The 23,043-nt window shown below is 46.1% G+C and overlaps 1 protein-coding gene across 4 annotated transcripts in view; it reads left to right on the forward strand.

Annotated features, from left to right (window-relative positions):
* The first annotated feature begins 355 nt into the window (after positions 1-355).
* Positions 356-23,043, forward strand: part of elmo3 (engulfment and cell motility 3) — a 160,701-nt gene continuing 138,013 nt past the window's right edge. For 2 of the 4 annotated variants that reach the window (XM_072279315.1, XM_072279318.1), the window contains exons 1-2: positions 356-465; positions 2,063-2,185. The gene's annotated coding sequence lies outside the window, so the exon portion shown is untranslated. Of the gene's footprint in view, positions 466-2,062; positions 2,190-23,043 lie in introns of all 4 variants that reach the window. The other 2 variants (XM_072279316.1, XM_072279317.1) reach the window with 2 other exon arrangements.

Consider the following 23,043-nt stretch of genomic DNA (forward strand, 5'->3'; position numbering starts at 1 on the left):
TTTCCATACCAGGCCGTGATGCAGCCAGTCAATACACTCTCCGCTGCTTGACAAAGTTCTAAATGTCATGCGGAATCGGGAACATCAAGACGTGCGATGTGGGACATACTGTACGGTAACTGGGAGAACTTACACGATGGGCGAGAGCAGAGTTGTTGAAAATGAGGCGGGACAGTCAGCTCCGGTGAAGATCAGAAAGAGTGTGAGCATGGGTGGAAATTGCAGACTCAGCTTTAAACTGAACGTGGTAAACCCGCGGAGCGGACTGTCGGCCCGGGCTGGTGAGACTGCCCGCCAGCCTCCGTGCAGCCGGTAGGAGGAGCTGGAGGGTGTTCATTTCTAACCCGGAAGCCGAGTCCCGGTCCCAGAGGACACGGTCCCCGCAACATCTGGGCTCCGACGCCCGGGCTGTTTCCAAACTCTGTGGGATCCCGTTTTGACCTGGTCCCCGAGGACTTCGCTCCGGTAAGAGGCGCTTTCCCGCCGGGATGGGAAGCTGGGCGAGGTGGATGAGTGGGTGTCGGGGGGGACAGACACGGCCTGGAGCTGGCCGGAGAGAGGGAGAGGCGGCCGGAGCGGGAGCCAAGATCCGGCGCTTACCTCCTGTCACCCACCCCAGACCAATGAAAGTCAGAGAGAGAGACAGATAGTGCCTGGCTGTGTAAACAAGGCTGGGACACAGTTCAAAGGCGGGGCACTTGTATATAGGAGAATAATCTTCAAATCAGAACTCTGCATTACCTCTTGCGGCCTCTGCAACTTTTTGAAACTTTTCGAATACTAACTTTTCTCTATCTCCGGGATTGACTCTCTTTCCGACCTGTGGCGGCTTGACGAATTTGCAGTAGGGCTTCTTTGGCTATGTTCTTATTGTGTTAATACAGCTGAACCTGTCTGAGTGGGTGGGCTGGGATCGGACTGTGCCTGCGGGACCACCCGTCTGCTGGATCCCGGATCCCGGGGTGGGCAGTGGGCAGAACTCGAGAGGGTTGTAAGCCACTTTGTCTTTGCAGTTTAACGGGTTTGGGAGCTGCTGAAACCCACACTTCTCTTCGAAATATGCCTCTGGACGGCTAACTCCCTCCTGACCTTTTCATTCTCAGTCCCGTCCCCTTTCTCCTTCCTCCCTTCCCCCACACTCTCTCACCCTTCCTCTGCACTTCCCGTTTCCTCCGCCCCTCTTTCACCCCCACATCTCCCCTATTCCCGCTTCTCCCTCCCCTCCTCCCTCACCTCCCTTCTACCACCCCCCCCCCCCCAGCTTACCTGCAACACACGAGCTGGAAAGCGGCAGGAGGCCGTGCTTGCCCGGCTTCAGCCGGGGGTTCCCCTCCGTTTTACAGACTCTCAGGTAGCTTCTGCCGTGGAAACGGGTACCTTGAAAGTAAGGGTGAGTTTGGTGAAAATGAGGAAGTGGAATCTAATGAAATCTGCGTGTGTGGGAGGTTGCTGGTTTCAGAGGGAATCCTGCTTCTCCTTACAAACCTGATCAAGTACGGTGATGAGGAATGAGTCATAGAGCCCAGCGCAGACCGTGATCTTCCTCTACCGTCCAGAAACAGGCCTTTTGGATCAACTAGTCCATTCCGACCTAAGCTAATTATATTTGCCTGCGTCTGGTCCCTCTAAACCTTTCCTATCCATGTACCTGGCCAATGTCCTTTAAATGTTGTTATTGTACTTGCCGAGGCCACTTCCTCTGGCAGCTTGCCCCATCCTGTGTGGAAGAACCTGCCTCTTCAGCGGGATAGGATGCACGGTTATAGATAGAGTGAGCAGGCATTTCCCCCCTCAGGTTAGGTGAGACGAGAATGAGAGGTTGTGGGTGAAAGGTGAAATATTCGAGAGGCATTTGAGGGGAAACTTCAGAGGGTGATGCAAGTGTGGAAGTGGTAGGTGTAAGGTCAATTGTAACTTCTAAGAGAAGTACCGACATGGATGTCTGGGGTCTGGTGCAGGTGAACTGCAGTAGGCAGAAACCAGCTCACCACAGACTAGATGGGCCGATTGGCCTGTTTCAGTGCTGCAATACTCAATAATCATCCTATCTCTCCTTTTTCAGTGCTGCAATACTCTATCATCCTATCTTTCCTGATAACTTGCAGCCTACCATTCTGGCCAACCCAGGGAAAGGAAAGTGATCTGCAGACAGTCCAGAGCAGTACCAAGGGAGCTCAGCACCACTGTAGGTACTCTCTTTCAATTGCATGTATTGCATGTATTCAACAAATGCAGCAGATGCCACCGTTCTGAAATGGCATTGGTTAATGTTATCCTTCCTTTGGCTGCAAAGGGAAGGTTTAATTGGCCACTATTATGTTCTCGTGTGCGAGTAGGCTGCCAACTTGTTGACAGATGTTTGAAGTTGGTGCACTGGGAATTTGTGCATGGCACTATATAAAAACATTTCTGCTCAGTCTCAACAAATACTGCGCAGAAACAAGCCCTTCGGCCATCTGGTCTATGCTGAACTATTATTCTGCCTAGTCCCATCGACCTGCACCTGAACCACAGCCCTACATAACCCTCCCATCCACGTACTTACCCAAATTTCTCTCAAATGTTGAAATTAAACCCACATCCACCACTCCCACTGACAGATCGTTCCACACTCTCACCACCCTCTGAGTGAAGAAGTTCACCCTCAGATTCCCCATAAATATTTCACCTTTCATCCTTAAGCCATGACCTCCGGCTCTAGTCTACCATGATAGCTCCCATGACCCAGGGAGAGATGAGAAATAAGGGTCAAGACTGAGAGAGCATTGATCAGTTGTTGCCCTGAAGGGTCAGTATTGTGATTCAGGTTCAGAGAGGTATGAATCTGGCACTTCAAAGCCCTGTAGATGCCCTAGAGCAAGGCTTCTCTGTCCCGACTCTCCCACAGCTCGAATTGCGGTCCCGGTAGTGTGTAAAAGGCTGAGTTCAGGATCCACCCAGGGTTGATTTGGACATCACCGTGATGATGGGCTCACTTCAGTTGTTCTGGAGTCATTGCAGGTGGGCCACAGGCTGCTTGTCTGCTGGCTGCAGAGTTGACTCATAACTATCTCCTGAAAACTAGTAGGGAAACCTTTACATGTAGTGGATGTGGTATATTTGGATTTTCAAAAGGCTTTTGACAAGGTTCCACACAGGAGTTTAGTGTGCAAACTTAAAGCACACGGTACTGGGGGTAAGGTATTGATGTGGATAGAGAATTGGTTAGCAGACAGGAAGCAAAGAGTGGGAATAAATGGGACCTTTTCAGAATGGCAGGCAGTGACTAGTGGGGTACCGCAAGGCTCAGTGCTGGGACCCCAGTTGTTTACAATATAAATGACTTGGATGAGGGAATTAAATGCAGCACCTCCAAGTTTGCGGATGACACGAAGCTGGGTGGCAGTGTTAGCTGTGAGGAGGATGCTAAGAGGATGCAGGGTGACTTGGATAGGTTAGGTGAGTGGGCAAATTCATGGCAGATGCAATTTAATGTGGATAAATGTGAAGTTATCCACTTTGGTGGCAAAAACAGGAAAACAGATTATTATCTGAATGGTGGCGGATTAGGAAAAGGGGAGGTGCAACGAGACTTGGGTGTCATTATACACCAGTCATTGAAAGTGGGCATACAGGTACAGCAGGTGGTGAAAAAGGCAAATGGTATGCTGGCATTTATAGCGAGAGGATTCGAGTACAGGAGCAGGGAGGTACTACTGCAGTTGTACAAGGCCTTGGTGAGACCACGCTTGGAGTATTGTGTGCAGTGTTGGTCCCCTAATCTGAGGAAAGACATCCTTGCCATAGAGGGAGTACAAAGAAGGTTCACCAGATTGATTCCTGAGATGGCAGGACTTTCATATGATGAAAGACTGGATGAACTAGGCTTATACTCATTGGAATTTAAAAGATTGAGGGGGGATCTGATTGAAACGTATAAAATTCTAAAAGGATTGGACAGGCTGGATGCAGGAAGATTGTTCCCGATGTTGGGGAAGTCCAGAATGAGGGGTCACAGTTTGAGGATAAAGGGGAAGCCTTTTAGGACCAAGATTAGGAAAAACTTCTTCACACAGAGAGTGGTGAATCTGTGGAATTCTCTGCCACAGGAAACAGTTGAGGCCAGTTCATTGGCTATATTTAAGAGGGAGTTAGGTATGGCCCTTGTGGCTAAGGGGATCAGGGGGTATGGAGGGAAGGCTGGTACAGGGTTCTGAGCTGGATGATCAGCCATGATCATACTGAATGGCGGTGCAGGCTCGAAGGGCCGAATGGCCTGCTCCTGCACCTATTTTCTATGTTTCTATGTAGCACATTGCGAGACAGCGGACTCCCCCAGCAGAGCTGCCTTCCCTGTCCTTGGCTTCAGGGCAGTAACCAAACAGAACTTTTATTTAAATATTGCCTTTCACAACTTCACAAATTCCCAATGCACTCTGGTAGCTAGTTTGTGCACAGGAACATTATGATCGGTGAAAAACCTTCCCTTTAGAGACAGTGAAACGATAGTTGGCCAGGAAAGTGCATTTCTTCAAATGTAGCTCTGGGATCGATTACAAGGTTAACGTTATTTGTCACAAGCTCATCAAAACATGCAGTGAAATGTGTCATTTTCCATCAAATCAAATCAGCGACGATTGTGCTGTGAAGACCGCAAGTGTCGCTGGGCCTCCGACTCCAGTGTAGCAATCCCACAATTTACTAACCCTAATTTGTACATCTTTGGGACGTGGGAGGCAAGCGGAGCACCTGGAGGAAGCCAACCCAGTCACGGAGAATGGAAAAACTCCTGACAGACAGCGGCAGGAATTGAACCCTGATTGGTGATCACTGTAGGTCAAGTGAAGAGTCTTGCCCTTGCAGGACCAGTGTGAAATGGTTGGGTTAGTGAGTCTGGTTTCTCTGTTATACCTGTGTAATTCTATGTAGGTGACATTTGCTGAACATCCTTGAGTGGGTGAAGAAGTGCTTTCTTTCACCACTTTGGACCAGTGAGGCACCTACTTCTGACCTGATGTTGATGCTGGTGACAAGTGGAGGGTGGCTTGATTTATAATGGAGTTACACAGTGCTGGTTTCCCACAGCATTGGCTAGGTGTCCCAGATGTACAAATTGGAGCACTGTCTGCAGTTCTAGATTTGAGGGTAGGACCTATGAGGAGATCTACCTCTTCTTAAAGCTTATATCCTCCAATCCTGTTAGTAACCCGGTAAATCTCTCCCAAGGAAGGATATGAAGGCTTTGGAGAGGGTTCAGAGAAGAGATTTACCAGGTTGCTGACTGGATTGGAAGGTATGAGCTACAATGAGAGGTTAGACAAACGTGTATTTTTTTCCCTTTGGTGACTGAGGAGAGACTTGATGGAAGTTTATAAAACTATGAGAGGCAGAGATAAGGTGGACAATCAGTCTTTTCCTCAGGGTGGAAATATCAAGTAACGTTAAAGGGGGAAGTTTAAAGAAGGTGATTAAGGGTGAAAGGTGAACTATTTAAGGGGAACAACTTCACTCAGGATAGAAAGTGTGAAACGAGCTGCCATCAAAAGTGATGGATGTGAGTTCAGTTTCAACATTAAAGAGAAGTTTGGATAAATACATGGGTGGGAGAGGTATGGAGCACTATGGTCCAAGTGCAGATGGGACCAGGCAGAGTAATAATGTGGCACACGCGAGATGGGCCGAAGGGCCTATTTTTATGGTGTGGAGCATGTACAAACAAAAGTGATTTCGTTTAATGTGGCATCATATTTGACAGCCACATCGTGGGCCAAAGGGTCTGTACCTGTGTTGTACTGTGCGTGATCCTCTGGAAATTACCTAAATCTTGAAGATGACAAAAGTGTTCCAAAGACTACACTGGTTTTTAGAAATGTTATATTTAGATTTAGATTTATTTATCACATGTGCATTGACATATAGAGTGAAATGTGTTGTTTATGTTAAACAATCATCACAGCCAGGGATGTGCTGGGGGCAGCCCACAAGTGTCGCCACACATTCTGGCACCAACACAGCAGGCTCACAATGCTCAGCTGAACAACAGAGCATACAACAAAACAGAGCACGCAAGCAACAAAGCAAAGCCACACGGTCTGCTAACCCCGGGACAGATTGTCTTGTGGATTCGCAGACAACTGGCCTTGACTTCCCCAACAGACTTGTAGAGATTTGCAGACCTAGGCTGCGGAAATTGGGGCTTGACTTCTTGACTTTTGATCAGCTGCTGGTCTCCGATCTGGACCTATACCACTATCCACACGTCTACCACACTCTGTGTAAAGGACATTGGGAGAAAGACCGAGATTGTCCTCAGTTAACATAGCCAGGAACAAAACCATCCAGCCATTTCATAGGATCTTACTCTGTGGAGGATGAATAGCATATTTTCCTGCTTATCACATTCCTTCTCTCAATGATTAACTGGGAATGTGGTAAGATATAATCTTAAGATGAAGCAAAGCATGCAGAACACCAATGGTATTCCGAAGCAGTGGTGGATTGGCTCACTGCCTTTATCAGGCAGTTATTGGCTTCGTCAGGGGAGCAATTGCATCCTGAATCCTTCCTGTGTTGAAATGACTCATCGTAATTTGTGCTGGTCTGATTCATTACTTTGTCAGTTCTCACAACTGGAGGCCTCCGAACCTCCTGGTTTTTCTTCCTCTTTTGAAGCATTTTCCGATCACTGCCTCTTCCTGGCTAGCCTCTTTTTTTTTATACATGAGATTCTGCAGAGCAGTACACACAAAGTGCTGGAGAAACTCGGCAGGTCAGGCAACATCTATGGAAGGGAATAATCAGTTGACGATTCAGTCTGATTCCTGAATAGATGCTGTCGGAGCTGCTGAGTTCCTCCAGGGAGAGGGTATAGGTTTAAAATGAGAGGGAGAAGATTTAAAAGGAAGTTGAGGGTAATATTTGGAGAGAAAAGGTTCGGAGCGACAGGGGCTAGATGCAGGGGAATGGCACCAGCTCAAGTAGAGACCTTGCTTGGTGTGGAGTAGTTGGTCTGAAGGGTCTATTTCTCTGCATTTATCATTGTATGCAGTCACTTTTTGAAATGTGCCTGCTAGAGAGGCCATGACTTTTCAGAATTTCCTATAGTTTGGCACCAAGCTCGCTGGGTGCTGCTTTTCGTGCTCCTTTCGCCAGACCGGGGCCTAGTTCTCATAATCCCTTCCAATCATCAGAGCCCTGGTTCTGTCTATCCCTTCAAAACCATCTGCCCACCCCTCTAAATATTCTGATTCTTTCTTCCTTAAAGCATCCCAAGCTGACTGGCACACTCCCGTTGTAACTGTGTAAAGTCCTTAACGATAGTGCATTAGAACTGAGTTGGAGTATTCATACAGAAACGTGTTGTAGTCCCAGAAGTCTTCACCTCCTCCAGCACATAAGTCCCGAGAGTGCCAGATAAAGATTAAAAGATTAACTTGACTTGTCGCATGTGAAATGTATTGTTTGCATTGGATCAAATCAGCGAGGATTGTGCTGGTTAGCCTGCAGGTGTCGGCATGCCTCCGGTGCCAACATAGCGTGTTTACAACTCCCTAACCCTCACCGTATGTCTTTGGAATGTGTGAGGAGACCGGAGCACCCGGAGGAAACCCACGCGGTCACAGGGAGAACAATTAGAAAGCAGCCAGAGTTAAATCCCGATTGGCAGTCGGCATTGTAAAGCCACGCGCTAGCCACTACACTATCGCACTACCCCAGGCTAATGGAGACTTTGTGTAAGTTGTTTTACGTTGTCAATGCTGAGGTTAATACTGGTCAGGACTCTGGCGTCTGCGCTGCTTGGTGGACTGTTTTGTGCCCACCTGCAAGGGCAGGTGGAGCCTCAGTTGTTATTTGACTTGGGTGGAAACACCTTGTGAAGGTGCATCTCCCCGAAGGTGGCTGCAGAAGATCACAGTACGGTAAAGGTGTACAGCATACTTGTCCAAGCAACACACGCACAGTGCTGGAGGAACTCAGCAGGCCAGGCAGCATCTATGGAAAAGAGTACAGTCGACATTTTGGGCCGAGACCCTTCAGCAGGACTGGAGAAAAGTCCTCCTCAGCTGCCTGGCCTGCTGAGTTCCTCCAGCATTCCGTGAGCACTCTTGTCTTATTAGTTGAGGCATTGAGTGCCAGAGTCGGGGAGTTAGTTGCAGATTTATAACTCTCTGGTTCAGCCACATCTGGAGTACTGTATTTGGTTCTCATCACTCCATTGTAGATATAGTGTGGATCTTGAGAGAGGGTGCAGCAGATCAAACTTGAAGGCAGATTACAAGGTTAATGGCAGGGTTCTTACCAGTGTAGTTAATGATTACATTGTGTAACATCTTTAAAAATAGCACATTAGAACTGTGTTAGACAGAAACGTCCAGTAGACCGGAAAGCCTTTACCTCCCACAACATGGTAGCATAGTGGTTAGCACAACACCTTACAGTACCAGTGACCAGGGTGTGGGAAGTGCAGAATCAAATATCGCTATGATGATTATACGTTCTAGTATCAATTGTTTGGCGACAATAAAGTATGAAGTATTTCCCATTGCTGTCTGTAAGGAGTTTGTACGTTTTCCCCGTGACTGTGTGAGTTGCCTTTGGGTGCTCCAGTTTCCTCCCACTGGTCGTTAGGTCATTGTAAATTGCCCCGTGATTAGGCTAGGGTAAAATGTGGGGATTGCTGGCCAGCACGGCTCGAAGGGGCAGAAGGGCCTATTCTTTGCTGTATCCCAATAAAATAAATAAAATTTAAAAACAACATCACGAGCTGAAGGGCCTGTTCATGCATTTGGCCCATCAATCCAGGCCAGTTACCAGAGAAGCAATCCAATCAGCCTGATTCTTCCCCTTCCCCTCCCCCCTCATTTCCTTGCTCCCCTGCAGCTAATTCTCTCTCAGAGCAACTTCTCTTTGCCATAAATCTACAGCGAGGAGTACTTTACAGTGGCCAATTAACCCACCAATCCTCCTGCCTTTGAGATGTGTGAGGAAGCAGAGGAGCCAGGGGATATCCACAAGGCCACAGAGAAAGCATGCAAACTCTGCACAGACAGCACCAGATATTGGGATGGAGCTGGGGTATCTGGACATCTGAGGCAGCAGCACCACCATTCTCTCCTCAGTTGGTGTTGTTCCCGTCTTCTGAATATCAAATAATCAAGATAAAGAAGTGAGATTCTGAGCTTTTTTTCCCACAGTGGATTTTAGTTCTGGTTTTAATGTGCCACTTGGTGACTCTGTGTTTGAAGAGAAATTAGTGGGCAGTTCTGCTTTCTTTTATTTATGTACTTCCTCAGGGTGTGGGAGACCTGCTCTTCTCCTAAACTTCTGAAATGTTCCAGTTGTGGGAGGCACTCAATTGAGATTCATTCTCAAATCGGCCTGAGAAGTAACTTTGTCCCCTCCCTCCAGTCCAGAAGGCATCCCAAGCATGTATTAGGATACCAACCTGTCTACTGCCTCGTCCCAAATACTGTACTTGCACCCAGACCTCAACCCTCCAAACATTTGTGCAAGTTTCCAAGCTTCTCTTAAATGTTACAATTTTTATAATTGATATTTGAAACTGAAGTTGAAATGTTCTTGATTAGTCAGGGCATCAAAGGTTGCGGTGAGAAGGCGGGAGAATGGGGTTGAGAGGGATCATAAATTAGTCCTGATGGAATGTCAAAGTAGACTTGATGGGCCAAATGGCCTGACTTTGATTTTGATCCGAGCCCATGTTCAAGTTTGTCATTCATGTATACAACTAAACGAAACAATGTTCCTCTGGGATCAGGGTGCAAACCACTGTACATGTGTCACCTGCATTATAAAAAAGAATATTAATGCAATAATATTAACAGGTAATAAAAGATGCTGTAGATGGAGAAGCTGACCTAAAGTGCTTAAACAGCATGTAGTTAAATATACACTCAATAGTGTTACTGGCACTGTCATAAGTAATGTGTACTGGGTGGGAGCAGGGTGTTCAGAAGTCTCTCAGCCTGGGGGAAGGGGAAGGTGCTGTTACCCAGCCTAACAGCCCTTGTTCTTGTACTGTGCTACCTTCTGCCTGATGGTAGGAGGTCAAAGGGATGGATTCTTGACAATGCTGAGGGCTCTGTGAAGGCAGCTCTTAAACATGGAATATAGAACGGCACAATGTTGTGCTGAACCAATTAAATTAGTAATCAAATGGCCAACTAAACTAATCCTCTCTGCATACACAATGTCCACATCCCTCCATTTCCCTCACATTCGTATGCCCATCTAAATGTCCTTTGAACTTTCACCTCTTGCATTAAATGCATCTGCTGGATGGTGGGGAGCGGGACTCTGATGATTCTCTCAGCAGTCCTCATAATCTGTTGTAAGGTCTTGTGGACAGATGCCTTGCAGTTCCTATACCAGACAGTGATACAGCTGGTCAGGACACTCTTGACCGTGTTCCGGTAGAAGGGGGTGGGGAGCCTCGCTTTCCTCAGTCTCCTCAGGAAGTGGAGGTGCTGCTGTGCTTTCTTGACTCCAAGAAACTTAGTGCCCCTGACCTGGTCCATGGAGAAGATGTTGACGTGCAATCAGGAGCGGTTTATTTATTCTCAAAGGACCTGTGTAGCAGCATATGCTACCTTGAGATTCTTTTTCTTGTGGACATTCACAGGAAAATAGAGAAATACAATAGAATTTGTATAAAAATTATACGTAAAGAAAGACTGACAAAAACCAACGTGCAGGAATGCAAGTCTCTCAGTCTCACTGAGACAACAGCCTGCTGTTACTTCCAGTAGGTTTTATCTACTCTTTGTAGAATGCTTGTTCCACTTCAGTCCTTTCTCCCCTCCCTGCTTGTCCCCCTGTGTAACTCCTCTTTGCACACCTCTATTTCTGCCTTCTGCACACTCTGTCTTGTTTCCTCCCAGTATTCCTTTGTTGCTCCAAACCCCCCATTGTGAGATATACAGGCAAACAGCTGGGCACAGGCCCTACGGTCCGTCGAGTCCATGTTAGCCATTACGCATCCATTTACAACCAGCCCCATTTCATTGCCCCCACATTCCCAAAACCTCACCCCAGATTCTGCCACTCTTCCACATGCCAGAGGAAGTACACAGTGGTCGATCAAACCACGTCTTTGCAGGAAAGAGGCGGTCATGGGGAGAATGTGCAGACACCCACATAGACAACATCTGAAGTCAGGATTGAATGCACATCACTAGAGTTGTGTGTGAGAGAGAGAGAGAGGCTCCATGAGCTATTCCATGCACTCTGCCCCTCCTTCAACAATAACGAGACCTCAAAGGTGTGAGTCCAACTGGTCCTCCTTGCTTCAGATCCACTCTCTTGCATTGCTTATGTCATCCACTGAAGGCCTTGACCCTTCACCCAGATTTCCCTAAAGAGAGAAGGGGGAAGACTCTCTCTCACACACACACACACACACACACACACACACACACAGCAGATTTTCAAACTCTCTCTCTCCACCCCCCCCCACACACTCAACATTCCTCATTAAAATTCAGTCCCTTTCTGAGTGGTTTAAACAGGCTGAGGTAGAAATTGGGTTGAGCATCTGGTATCAATGCAGACATTTGTTTTGATTACTCAGTCGGTTGTGGCCAAATTAATTTCGAGGGCAGGAGCTATGTGTGAGCAGTCTCTGCAGCTTCCGTTCTTTAGTGAGCATGCCAGTCATGGCTCACTGTGTCCCTGAGGTAGTAAAATAGCTTTCTCTGTGCCATTGGTGGGGCGGCTGGAGTTTTAATAATCAGGCCAAAATAAAAGTTATCTCTCTCTTGGTAGCTTGTAAAATTACAATGACTAATACTGGCCAGTCATTTCAAATTGTCTGCTTTGTTCCCCTGTGTCCATGTACAGGTCTGCGATCCCTGTAAGTGTCTATGCCACAGCTGATGGTAAGGAATTAGGATCCTAGAGTTACACAGCACAGAAACAGACTCATCTGTGTGACAAAGTTGTGTACCTGAGCTAATCCTGTATGCCTGCATTTGGCCCATATCCCTCAAAGCTCATCCTCTCCATCCATGACAGCAAATGTCTGTGTTATCTGTGCTCCTCATGATTTTACAAACTTCTCTAAGGTCAGCCCTCAGCCTCCTACACCCTAGGACAAGCAGACAGTTTCCAGTCTTTTCTGATAACTCAAGCCCTCCAATCCTAGTAATGTGGTCATGAATTTTTCTATCATAGTCATAGTCATACTTTATTGATCCCGGGGGAAATTGGTTTTCCTTACAGTTGCACCATAAATAATAAATAGTAATAGAACCATAAATAGTTAAATAGTAATATGTAAATTATGAAATAAGTCCAGGACCAGCCTATTGGCTCAGGGTGTCTGACCCTCCAAGGGAGGAGTTGTAAAGTTTGATGGCCACAGGCAGGAATGACTTCCTATGACGCTCTGTGCTGCATCTCGGAGGAATGAGTCTCTGACTGAATGTACTCCTGTGCCCACCCAGTACATTATGTAGTGGATGGGAGACATTGACCAAGATGGCATGCAACTTGGACAGCATCCTCTTTTCGGACACCACCGTGAGAGGGTCCAGTTCCATCCCCACAACATCACTGGCCTTACGAATGAGTTTGTTGATTCTGTTGGTGTCTGCTGCCCCAGCACACAACAGCAAATATGATAGCACTGGCCACCACAGACTCGTAGAACATCCTCAGCATCGTTCGGCAGCCTCCTCAGGATATAGAGACAGCTCTATTTCCTGATACTGATACTAACTATAGGATGTCATCATATCTAAGCAATGCTCCAATAATGGTCTCCCCAGTGACTTGTACCTTTGTAATATGATGCCTCAATTCTGTACTTAGTGCTGTGGCTGCTGAAGTGCTACATTCTTGCACTCGCAGCATAGCTAAGATTGTCTACAATCCATTGTCAATGACTGCTTTGTGTTTGGACTTGGACCTGGTTCTGGCCTTGCCCTTGGTTTTGGACTTCCAATAAAGCCCGTATTACCCTTCAGACCTTGACTCTTACACTACTCTGGCTGATGTAAGTAAGTGTTCACTGCTGAGATGGCTTTGCTGTCTCTCCTCCTTGTTGGTGATGCTGAGGCTCGGTGTGAAGGGAATGCTGGTGTTTGTCACTGCTCCTTCGTCTCTGTTGCAATTCTGAGAGAGTTTATCCAGTGCAGACTAGGTCCATGAGGTAACTGGAGTTCAGTCAGCGACCACCTCCGCTCCCCCACCAGTCAGGGCTACTGTGAGAGAGATGATCAGCAAGCCTTGCTCTGTATTTGTTGGGTAAGGCAGTTCAGCAGTGTGGAACTCAGACATGTAAGGATATAATATCATGCAGAGGATTTAAAGTGTATTGGTCAGCAGTGTGGAAGTCAGATGTGTAAGGATGTAATGCTGAGGCTTTAAAGTGCATTGGTCAGTCTGTATTTGGGGTATTGTGAGCACTTCCGGACAGCTTACCTAAGAGAGGATCTGCTGGCATTGGAGAGGGTCCAGAGGAGGTTCAGAAGAATGATCCCAGAGTTAACGTATGAGGAGCATTTGACAGCTCTGGCTCTGTACTCACTGGAGTTTAGAAGAATGAGGGAGGATTTCTTTGAAAGCCAAAATAGAGTGGATGTGGAGAGGATGTTTCCAGTACTGCAAGGTTCTAGGACCAGATGGGACAGATGAGGGGGAATTTCTTTAGCCGGAGAATAGTGAATCTGTGGAATTCATTGTCACAGATGGCAGTATCATTTGATATATTTAAATTGGAGGTTGATAAGCTTTTGATTATCAACGGGAACCAAAAGTTACGGGGAAAAGGCAGGAGAATGGGGTTAAGGGGGTAATAAATTAATCATGATGAAATGGTGGAGCAGCCTCAGTGGGCCTAACAACCTAATTCTGTCCTTATGTGTTATGGTCTAAAAGAGTTGTGTAATAGCCCGCCTGAATGATAGAACAAGTAGGAGGGGCAGAGTGGCCTCTTCCTGCCAATATGATTTTGCTTCCTGTTTAAGTTTTGCCTGTATTGATTTAGTCAAAGACCATAAGTCATAGGAGCAGAATTAAACACTTCTTTGAAAGTGTCCCAGTGTTTACAGAGGATTGTTTGAAGATGTGTCATTGTTCTTAGTGAGTTCCCATGCATCTGGCCGGTGAAGATCCCAGCATTACTTATCAGGGTTTACCAAGGGGCAATGGCAATGTTGACTTATTAATGACACTTAGGATATGATTGAGTCAAGTCAAGTCATTTTTTATTGTCATTTCGACCATAACTGCTGGTACAGTACACAGTAAAAATGAGTGTGTTTTTCAGGACCATGGTGCTACATGAACAATACAAAAACTACACTGAACTACGTAAAGAACAACACAAAACTACACGAGACTACAGACCTACCCAGGACTGCATAAAGTGCACAAAACACTGCAGGCATTACAATAAATAATAAACAAGACAATAGGCACAGTAGAGGGCAGTAGGTTGGTGTCAGTCCAGGCTCTGGGTATTGAGGAGTCTGATGGCAAGAAACTGTAACATAGTCTGGTCGTGAGAGCTGGGATACTTTGGTGCCTTTTGCCAGATGGCAGGAGGGAGAAGAGTTTGTATGAGGGGTGTGTAGGGTCCTTCATAATGCTGTTTGCTTTACAAATGCAGCGTGTGGTGTAAATGTCTCTAATGGTGGGAAGAGAGACCCCAATGATCTTCTCAGCTGATCTCACTATCCGCTGCAGGGTCTTTCGATTCGAAATGGTGCAATTTCTGAACCAGGCAGTGATGCAGCTGCTCAGGATGCTCTCAATACAACCTCTGTAGAATGTAGTGAGGATGGGGTGTGGGAGAGGGACTTTCCTCAGCCTTCGCAGAAAGTAGAGACGCTGCTGGGCTTTCTTTGCTATGGAGCTGGAGTTGAGGGACCAGGTGAGATTCTCTGCCGGGTGAACACCAAGAAATTTGGTGCTGTTAACGATCTCTACGGGAGTCGTCGATGTTCAGCGGAGAGTGGTCATTCCGTGTCCTCCTGAAATCAACAACCATCAACAACCATCTCTATCTCTTTGGACAATGAATTCCACAGATTCACTATTGTCCGGCTAAAGAAATTCCCCCTCATCTCTGTCCCATCTGGTCGTAGAATCCTGCAGTACTGGAAACATCCTCTCCACATCCACTCTATTTAGGCTTTCAATGTTCAGTAACTTTCAAAGAAATCCTCCCTTATTCTTTTAAACTTCAGTGAGATGGTCCTGACGAAGGGTCTCAGCCCGAAACGTCGATTGTACCTCTTCCTAGAGATGCTGCCTGGCCTGCTGCGTTCACCAGCAACTTTTATGTGTGTTGCTTGAAATTCCAGCATCTGCAGATTTCCTCATGTTCGCCTTTTTAAAAGCCATCTCTTTTTTTTTGTTCACATTCAGAGACAGGTTGTTGGTTCTGCACCAGTCTGTTACCTACCGTACCTCCTCTCTGTATGTTGACCCATTGTTCTTGTTGATGAGACCCACCACGGTCGTGTCATTGGCGACCTTGATGATGTGGTTTGAGCTGTGTGTTGCAGCACAGTCGTGGGTCAGCAGAGTGAACATCACTGGACTGAGCACACAGCCCTGGGGGACCCTTGTGCTCAGTGTGATGGTGTTGGAGATGCTGCTTCCAATCCGGACTGACTGAGGTCTCCCAGTCAGGAAGTCTAGGATCCAGTTGCAGAGGGAGGTGTTCAGGTCCAGTAGGCTCAACTTTCCAATCATTTTCTGAGTAATGATTGTGTTGAATGCTGAACTGAAGTCTATGAACAGCATTCGAACATACGTGTCTTTTTTGTCTAGGACCAGGTGGAGGGTGATGGCAATGGCGTCATCTGTTGAATGGTTGGGACGGTACGCAAACTGCAGAGGGTCCAGTGAGGGGGGGCAGCAGGGTCTTGATGTGCCTCATGACGAGCCTCTCGAAATACTTCATGATGATGGATGTGAGAGCAACGGGACGGTAATCGTTGAGGCAGGACACTGAAGACTTCTTTGGCACAGGGACGATGGTGGCAGCCTTGAAGCACGTAGGAACGACGGTGCTGCTCAGGGAGATGTTGAAGATGTCAGTGAGAATCTCAGCTAGCTGGTCTGCACATCCTTTAAGCACTCTGCCAGGAATATTGTCTGGTCCAGCAGCCTTCTGTGGGTTGACCTGCACAGGGTTCTCCTCACATCAGCCATGGTAAGACACAGCACCTGGTCGTTTGGAGGAGGTGTGGTCTTCCTCGCCACCACGTCATTTCACGCCTCAAAACTAGTGTAGAAGTTGTTCAACGCATCTTGTGATAATGATATCAAAAGTGTATATGTGTATAAGTAGCCCCCAGTCTTTACAGTGAAGTTCCAGATCATACTGGATAGGTATCCCAGTGAACGAATCCCACTATCTTCACTGGACCCCCTCTTGCAAGTATGTCCCTTCTTCTGCAAGGACATCAAAGCTACTGGTGTCATGACACTCACCAAAGTTCAGAAATACATTCAGTGGCTACTTTATTAGATACACCTGTACACCTCATTAATGCAAATATCTAATCATTAAATGATGTGGCAACAATTCAATGCATAAAAGTATGCAGACATGGTCAAGAGGTTCAGTTGTTGTTCAGACCAAACAACAGAATGAGGAAGAAATGTGATCCAACTGACAATGAAGTTGGTGCAAGACAGGGTGTTTTGAGTATCCCAGAAACTGCTGATCTCCTTGAATTATCTAGAGTTTACAGAGAATGGTGCACAAAAGTAAAAAAAAAAATCCAGTGAGCGACAGTTTTGTGGGTGAAAACACCTTGTTAATGAGAAAGATCAGAGGAGAATGGCCAGACTGGTTCAAGCCGACAGGGAGGTGACAGTAACTCAAATAACCACACGTTACACCAGTGGTGTGCAGAAGAGCATCTCTGAAGGCACAATACCTCGAACCTTGAAGAGGGTGGGCTACAGCAGCAGAAATCCACAAACGTACACTCAGTGGCCAGTTTATTAGGTACAGGAGATACCGAATAAAGTAGCCGCTGTGTGAATAATAACACTTCCTCACTCCTTCCTCCTGTGTTATAAACACAGAGTCACAGAGCACAGAATCAGGCCCTTTGTCCCAAACCATCCATGCTCTCTAACTCTGTGACTTGATTGGACTAGTATCCAAGTCAAAGCTCTTCAGTACATTAATCAGCCATAAATTTTCTGTTGTGAATGGATGGAAGCATTCTCAATTCTATTGTACTTGGTTTATTGTAGTCAATGTCCAGAGTTGCAGGGAACAGCCATGTATTTTATGCCATCAATTCATTGTAACTGAACTGAGGCAGTACACGTGAAAAGCAAAGAAAAGTGAAGAGTAAAGTGTTACAGTTACAGAGAAATCGAGGTGCAGGCAGTCAGTAAGGTGCAAGACTATAACGAGGTAGATTGTGAGGTGAAGAGTCCAATTTATTGTTCTAAGGGATTCTTCGACAATGGGATAGGAGCTGTTCTTGGTACAGGCTTTCAAACTGTTCTACCGCCTGCTTGATGGGAAAAGAGAGAATGTCAGGAATGGTGGGATCTACGATTCTGTTAGCTACTTAACCAAGGCACTGAGAATTGTAGAGAGAGTTCTTGGAGGGGAGGCTGGTTTCCATGATGTGCTGAGCTGTGTCCACAACTCTCTGCAGTTTCTTACAGTTATGTTCAGAGCAGTTGCAGTAACAAGACATGATGCATCCATGCAGGATGCATTCTATGGTGTATCAATAAAAATGGTGAGGATCAAAGGGGAAAAGCCGAACTTCTTTTGTCTCCTGAGGAAGAAGAGGCACTGGTGAGTTTTCTTGGTGATGGCATCAATGTGATTGGATCAGGATAGGCTATTGCGGTGTTCTGTCCTAGAAATTGGAAGCTTATGACCCTCATCACCGTTGATATAAACAAGGGTGTGTGCAAACTCCATAGTAAATGAGTTTTGTTTTGTTGACATTGTATTCTTCATTAAACATTTCAGCATCTTCCCTATCAGTAATATTAAGCTAACTGGACTGTATTTTCCTATTTTTTCTCTTCATCCTCTTTAATAGTCATCTTTCCTACCCTCCAGTACACAGGAACAATTCCAAAGTCCATAGCTCCTTGGAAAATGACACAAAAGCATTCAGTATTTCCTAAGCCAGGTCTTTCAAAAATTCTAGAATGTTGATCATAAATACCATGGGATTAAAACAGAACTGGACGGACACAACTGCTCAGGAAGCATCTGTGGAGATAAGGGGGTGACTTTTGATTTAGGTGGGGATTCTGACTGCATCAGAATAGGGTCAATGGGATTGTTCAATGTTGCAGCTCACAGTTCCTTTCACACTAGTTTTTGACCAATACCCAATTCCTCTTGTTCATTATTCTCATGCAATCCTTGATTCTGTCATACATCCAGCGTACTGTGAACGTCTTTCCTGTGAAGACAGACCCTAAGTAACTGTTTTATTCTCCCACTGTTTCCCATGATAATTTCTCCTCTCTCTGTCTGCAGGGACCCACACGTCCTGACTAGTCTAATCCTGTTGACGTACCTACTCAATTCCAGTTGAGTTTATTGTCATGTACAATGAGAACCTTCTAGCAATAATCATATTCCATCTTGCCTCTTTATCAGGTCAAATTCAGATCCATTTGTTTATCACATGTACATTGAAACATACATTGAAATGACATGGTGGATTTGCAGACATCGGGCTTCAGCTATAGAGACTTACAGACCCAGGCCTCTGTAGAGTTCCAGCTTTCCGAGTGACCTTTGGGCTTCAGTGATGACGAGTGCGGTGACTGATTCAGGACTCCAAATTTTCGGCCTTGTACTTGGGGCTTGTCGACTCGCTGGTCACCAGTCCTTGTACCGTCTGTCTGCATGGAATGAGTGCTAACTGCTCCCAATCTTTAGTTCTGCTGCTGTTTCTGGCAATTTTATAAGCAATGCTATTCTGGCAGCCCTAGGTGCCCAGCTAAGCTAACTCAAAGATAAATCACTTGCTCTCTTCAGTTTATGCCTTCAATGGTGCTTTTTGTGGTAACTTGCACATTATTTCTTCACGTTGACATGTAGCCATGGTAACAGCACCAGTTGTAAGATCGGGGTTCAATTCCCACCACTGCCTGTAAGGTGCTTGTACATTCTCCCTGTAACTGTACGTTTCCTCTGGGTGCTTTGATTTAGGGTTAGGGTTATTAAGTTGCAAGCACGCTTTCCTGGCACCAGAAGTATGGCAACACTTGCGGGCTGCCCCCAGTACATCCTCGTCGATTTGACTTGACACAAGTGACACATTTCGCTGTATGTTTTGATGTACGTGTGATAAAGCTTATCTTTAATTTTATTTTACAATCAAGGTCTACCCCAGTCGTTTAAGGACAAGTATAGACTGATCTGCAGTATCACATCAGCAATTCAGACGTGAACACCTCTGCCTCTGTGGCTGCAGATAAAGTGGTTGATCTCGTTGGCTCTCCTGCTGCTGTTCCTCAGTCAACCTCTCACTGCTACAGTCAGAAGTTCACACTTGCTTCAAAAAGGCAACAATTATACCAGTGCCTAAGAAGAATAATGTGAGCTGCCTTAGTGACTATCGCCTGGTAGCACTCACATCTACATTGATGTAATGCTTTGAGAGGGTGGTTATGACTAGACTGAACTCCTGCCTCAGCAAGGACCTGGACCCACTGCAATTTGCCTATCACCACGATAGTCAATGGCAGACATAATCTCAATGGCTCTCCACATGGCTTTAGACCACCTGGACAATACAAACACCTATGCCAGGATACTGTTCATTGACTATAGTTCGGTATTTAACACTATGGGTTAGTAAATTTGTTGATGACACAAAGTTTAGGAGTGTTGTGGATAGTCTGAGGGCTGTCGGAGGTTACGGTGGGACATTGAAAGGTGCAAAACTGGGCTGAGAAGTGGCAGATGGAGTTCAACCCAGGTAAGTGTGAGGTGGTTCATTTTGATAGGTCAAATATGATGGCAGAATATGGTATTATGGTAAGACTTTTGGCAGTGTGGAGGATCAGAGGGATCTTGGTCCATAGAACACTCAAAGCTGCTATGCAGGTTGACTCTGTGGTTAAGAAGGCCTTCATCAACAATGGGATTAAGTTTAGGAGCTGAGAGGTAATGTTGCAGCTATGTAGGACCCTGGTCAGGCCCCACTTTTGGAGTACTGTGCTCCGTTCTGGTCACCTCACCACAGGAAGGATGTGGAAACCATAGACAGGGTGCAGAGGAGATTTACAAGAATGTTGCCTGGATTGGTGAGTATGCCTTATGAGAATAGGTTGAGTGAACTGAGCCTTTCTTCGTCGGAGCCACGGAGCATGAGAGGTGACCCGATAGAGGTGTATAAGATGATGAGAAACATTGGTCGTGTGGATAGTCAGAGGCTTTTTCCCAGGGTTGAAATGGCTAACACGAGAGGGCACAGTTTTAAGATGCTTGGAAGTAGGTACAGAGGAGATGTTAAGGGTAAGGTTTTTACATAGGGAGTGGTGAGTGCGTGGAATGGGCTACCGGCAACAGTGGTGGAGGCGGGTATGATAGGGTCTTTTAAGAGAACTCCTAGATAGGCACGTGGAGCTTAGAAAAATAGAGGGCTATGGGTAATTTCTAAAATACGTGCATGTTCGGCACAACATTGTAGGCCAAAGGGCCTGTATTTTACTGTAGGTTTTCTATATTACCATTATTCCTACGATCCTGATTGAAAAGTTACAGAACCTGGGCCTCTGTAACTCCCTCTACAATTGGATCCTAGACTTCCTAACCAGAAGACTACAATCTGTGTGGATTGGTGATAACATCTCCTCCTCACTGACTATCAACACTGGTGCAACTCGAGTGTGTTCTTAGCCCACTGCTCTATTTTCTCTATACCCAAGACTGTGTGGCTAGGCATAGCTCAAATATCATCTATAAATTTGCTGACTATACAACCATTGTTGGTGGAATCTCAGCTGGTGACGAGAGGGCGTACAGGAGTGAGATATGCCAACTCGTGGAGTGGTGTCACAGCAACAACCTGGCACTCAATATCAGTAAGACAAAAGAGCTGATTGTGGACTTCAGGATGGGTAAGATGCAGGAACACATACCAATCCTCATAGAGGGATCAGAAGTGGAGAGAGTGAGCAGCTTCAGGTTCCTGGGTGTCAAGATCTCTGAGGATCTAACCTGGTCCTAACATATTGATGTAGTCATAAAGAATGCAAGGCTGCCTCGAGATGTTATCGTCTATGCACGCATCATCACCTTCTATGCCCGCTTTGAAAGGGAGAACACGACTACAGCTGTGACGATCCCTGCTGCACCTGATGACCCTGTGATCTCTGTCTCAGAGGCCAGTGTTAGACTGTCTTTAAAGAGAGTGAACCCTCGCAAGGCAGAAGGTCCCTGGTAAGGCTCTGAAAACCTGTGCCAACCAACTAGCGGGAGTATTCAATGACATTTTCAACCTCTCACTGCTATGGGCGGAAATTCTCACTTGGTTTAAAAAGGCAACAATTATACCAGTGCCTAAGAAGAATAATGTGAGCTGCCTTAATGACTATCACCCGGTAGCACTCACATCTACAGTGATGAAATGCTTTGAGAGGTTGGTTATGACTAGACTGAACTCCTGCCCCAGCAAGGACCTGGACCCATTGCAATTTGCCTATCGTCACAATAGGTCAACGGCAGATGCAACCTCCATGGCTTTAGACCACCTTGACAGCACAAACACCTACGCCAGGATGCTGTTCATCGACTATAGCTCAGCATTTAATACTGTCATTCCCACAATCCTGATTGAGAAGTTGCAGAACCTGGGCCTCTGTACGTCCCTCTGTAATTAGATCCTCGACTTCCTAACCGGAAGACCACAGTCCGTGCGGATTGGTGATAACATATCCTCCTCACTGACGATCAACACTGGCAGACCTTAAGGGTGTGTGCTTAGCCCACTGCTCTACTCTCTGTATACACATGACTGTGTGGCTAGGCATAGCTCAAATACCATCTATAAATTTGGTGGCGATACAACCATTGTTGGTAGAATCTCAGGTGGTGACGAGAGGACGTACAGGAGTGAGATATGCCAACTAGTGGAGTGGTGCCGCAGCAACAACCTGGCACTCAATGTCAGTAAGATGAAAGAGCTGATTGTGGACTTCAGGAAGGGTAAGACGAAGGAACACATACCAATCTTCATAGAGGGATCAGAAGTGGAGAGAGTGAGCAGCTTCAAGTTCCTCGGTGTCAAGATCTCTGAGGATCTAACCTGGTCCCAACATATTGATCTAGTCATAAAGAAGGCAAGACTGCAGCTATACTTTATTAGGAGTTTGAAGCGATTTGGCATGTCAATAAAATACACTCAAAACCTTCTATAGATGTACATTGGAGAGCATTCCGACCGAAAGAAGCTGCAGAAGGTTGTAAATCCAGTCAGCTCCATCATGGGTACTAACCTACAAAGTACGCAGGACATCTTCAGAGAGCGGTGTCTCAGAAAGACAGCGTCCATTATTAAGGACGTTCAGCACCCAGGGCATGCCCTTTTCTCACTGTTGCCATCAGGTAGGAGATACAGAAGCCTGAAGGCACACACTCAGCGATTCAGGGACAGCTTCCTCCCCTCTGCCATCCGATTCCTAAATGGACATTGAACCCTTGGACACTACCTCACTTTTTTAATATATGTTTCTGTTTTTTGCACGATTTTTAACCTATTCATTATAGGTATACTGTAATTGATTTATTATTATTTTTATTTTTTTTTCTTCTATATTATGTATTGCATTGAAATGCTGCTGCAAGGTTAGCAGATTTCACGTCACGTGCCAGTGATAATAAACCTGATTCTGAACATCACTCACCTGTTTGTCCACAGCTCTTTCTGGGGGCTTGCTGCACATCGGTCCAGTGCCATACTTGCATCAGGGATTATGTGTCACAGGTGGCGTTTGGTTCGGAAGAACTCTGGGTGGTGAAAAGTTTAACGTGAACACAAGTCATGATGTTTCTTGGCTTTATTTCTCTCCCTCATTAACATT

The sequence above is a fragment of the Mobula birostris genome, chromosome 15, assembly GCF_030028105.1.
Source record: "Mobula birostris isolate sMobBir1 chromosome 15, sMobBir1.hap1, whole genome shotgun sequence".
In the NCBI taxonomy this organism is placed as follows: Eukaryota; Metazoa; Chordata; class Chondrichthyes; order Myliobatiformes; family Myliobatidae; genus Mobula; species Mobula birostris.